Genomic DNA, 3,542 nt, shown 5'->3' with positions numbered 1-3,542 from the left:
TATAGGAATGACATTTATATGGGGGTGAATTAGAACACCCAACCATAATTCAGAAGATATGAATTTTAGTGTGAGATCAGTCACTGCCTTGCCGTGTGACCCAATTGTATTTTTATCCCTTCTCTCTACAACTTCAATATAAAATGAAAATGGGAAACCAGATGATCTCTAAAGTCAGTTCTGTGAGTGTTTAGGTATTTGTGGAATCTCAGTCTCGTCTATTCATCTATCTATCTACTTGTCCATCTATATTTAGGAGTAAATGGCAGGTAAAGTATCACCCTATGTGGATTTAAGCAAAATGTAAATTCAAAAACCCCCAAGTGCTCCTTCAAACCAATAGGGATTCAAGCTGTAGGTCAAATAAGGAAATGCAAGGCATCCCCAAATATTATAAAGAGGCCAGAAGCTTAAGAAAGCATCTATTTTTCCTCTGAGAGCCCCCAGGAGTAAAAGAGAAAGTATAGCTCCTAAAATTTCTTGTCCATTATTGAATGCAACATCTACCCTGTTTCCTAGTCAGAACTAGAGGTCTTGTACCTATACACTAAGAGTAGAAGGTGTTCAGGGTATTACTACAATCTTCTGCAGATAAATATTAATAATCACATTTCATTCTGTTCCTCAGGCCTTGTAAGAGAACACTGCCTCCTTGAAGACTGCCATAAGCCATGAGGAATGTCTTCTAAATCAGAATCATGTCCACATAACAAAGTTTTATTCAAAGAAAAAAAAATCTTTCAAAAAACAAATCAATAGCTGGTTTGCCAATTAACTGCCTAGAATCCCTGATTTCCCATGTGAGTTCATATTATGAACCCACCAGAGGATCCTTTCAACTCAACTTTGGTCACTGGGAGACACAGAAATAGCATTGCCCAGGTCCTGCCACCTTCTGGCCATGTGACCTTGGGTGAGTCCCTCCACCTGTCCAAACTTATTGTGCCTCTTCAAGGGAATTTAACTAGTCATGAAAATGGACCAGTTTACAGTGAATCCACTTAAGACAAATCCTAAAATTGCACACTAAACAGAAGATGTTCAATTGGGACTCCAACTTAAAAATAAAACCAAACTCTTTTAAAATAAGTTATGTCTATATTATTTTAGGGTATTTTTAAGTCTATGCTAATTCTACAAAGCAACAAGGAGTAATTGAAGTATGGTCAGTATTTTTGGCATACGTTTTTCCAAAAAACAAAGCAAGATTTTTCTTTTTTTCATATTTGACTTTCACAGATGGTCAATAACAGGGTCATCTTTTAAAAAATATTTAAGAGTAATAAAAATTTCTCTAAAGTCCTCTCATAATCCTTTGGGTAAACATTTACTTTGAAAGAGCTTATTGGGTTTAATCCTCAGTGCTTCTCTCTTCTTCAATTGTTAACTGAATATTCAGACGGATCCTTATTTGCTTATAACTCAAGTACGTTTTTAACATAACTTTCAACAACTTCATGAAATCATCATCTTTACTATAATTGGTAATTTTACTTCAAAACTAATTTGATTTATTTTTGTATCATGTGATGTTTATAATATCTATTAATTATCATAGACCAACAAAAATATTGATATGATAGATGGGAAAACAATTAAGAGGGAAAGAATTCTTGAATGGGGATAATTTTAAAGTGGCCAATTCATTAATGAATATTTTCTTGTAAAGACAATTTTTGCTCCTCTCTGAAACCTCAAAATTACACGGCCTTGGATAACCTCCCATCCTCACCCGATCTCTCTCCTTTAAGGTCTTTCCACAAATTTCACCTCAACAAAGCCTTTTGTGACATGCTTATATAAAATTGCAATTCAATTCTAACCCCATATACACTTACTCCATTTATCCTTTTTCTGCTGATTTCTTTCCAGCACTTACCAACACCAAACATTCAGGCACACCCCACGTAGATTGTGGGCTTGGTTCCAGACCACCATAATGAAGCAAATAGCAAAATAAAGTCAGTCACGTGATTTTTGTTTCCAGGGCATACAGAAGTTATGTTTACATTAAACCATAGTCTATTAAGTGTGCAATAGAATTATGCCTAAAAATCAATGTACATATCTTAATTTAAAGATACATTATGGCTAAAAATACTAACAATTATCTAAGCCTTCAGTGCGTTCTAATCTTTTTGCAAGGTGAGGGCCTTGCTTCAACGTTGACAGCTGCTGACTGATCAGGGTGGTGGTTACTGAAAGGTAGGGTGACACAGCAATTTTTAAAAATAAGACAACAATAAACTTTCCCTCATTGATGGACTCTTCCTTTCATGAAAGATTTCTCTACAGCATGTGATGCTGTTTGATAGCATTTTATCCACAGTAGAACTTCTTTTAAATTTGGAGTCACTCCTCTCAAGCCCTGCCACTGTTTTAGCAACTAAGTTAATGTAATATCCTAAATCATTTGTCATCATTTAAACAATGTTCACAGCATGTTTACCAGGCGTAGATTTCATCTCAACAAACCACTTTCTTTGCTCATCCATAAAAAGCAACTCCTCATCCACTGAAGCTTTATCATGAGATAGCAGCAATTCAGTCACCTCTTCAGGCTCCACTTACAATTTTAGTTCTCTTGCTATTTCCACCTCATCTTCATTGACTTCCTCCACAGAAGCCTTGAACCCCTCAAGGTCATCCATGAGGGCTGGAATCAACTTCTTCCAAACTGCTATTAATGTGGATATTTTGACCTCTTTTCATGAATCATGAATGTTCTTAATGGAGTCTAGAATAGTGAATACTTTCCAGAAGGGTTTCAATTTACTTTGCCCAGATCCCTCAGAGGAATCACTACCCATGGCAGCTATATCCTTATGAAATCCCATTCTTATATAAGAAGACATGAAAGTCAAAACTACACTTTGACCTATGGGCTGCAGAATGTATGTTGTGTTAGCAGCCATGAAAATAACATTAATCTCCTTGTACATCTCCAGTGGAGCTCTTGAATGACCAGGTGTATTGTCAATGAGCAGTAATATTTTTAAAGGAATGTTTTTTGTTTTTTGTTTTTTTTTCCTGAGCAGTAGACCTCAACAGTGGACTTAAACTACCCAGTAAACCATGCTATAAACATATGCTGTCATCCATACTTCAGCTGTTCCATTTCTAGAGCACAGGCACAGTAGATTTAGCATCATTCTTAAAGGCCCTAGGGTTTTCAGAATGGTGAATGAGCATTGGCTTCAACTTCAAGTCACCAGCTGCATTAGCCCCTAACAAGAGAATCAGTCTGTCCTTTGAAACTGAAGAAAGGTATTGACTTCTCCTCTCTATGAAAGTCCTGGATGGCATCTTCTTCCAATAGAAGGCTGTTTTGTCTCTATTGAAAATCTATTATTTTATGTAGCCACCTTCAGTTAGGATGTTATCTCGATCTTCTGGACAAGTTGCTGCAGCTTCTACATCAGCACTTGATGCTTCCCTTTGCACTTTTATGTTATGGAGATGACTTCTTTACACCTCATAAACTAACCTCTGCCAGCTTCCAACTTTTCTTCTATAGCTTCGTCACCTCTTTCACCTTTCAC

Source organism: Theropithecus gelada, chromosome 6 (genome assembly GCF_003255815.1).
Source record: "Theropithecus gelada isolate Dixy chromosome 6, Tgel_1.0, whole genome shotgun sequence".
NCBI lineage: Eukaryota > Metazoa > Chordata > Mammalia > Primates > Cercopithecidae > Theropithecus > Theropithecus gelada.
The sequence above is the reverse complement of the archived record's forward strand: the minus strand, read 5'-3'. Positions refer to the sequence as shown.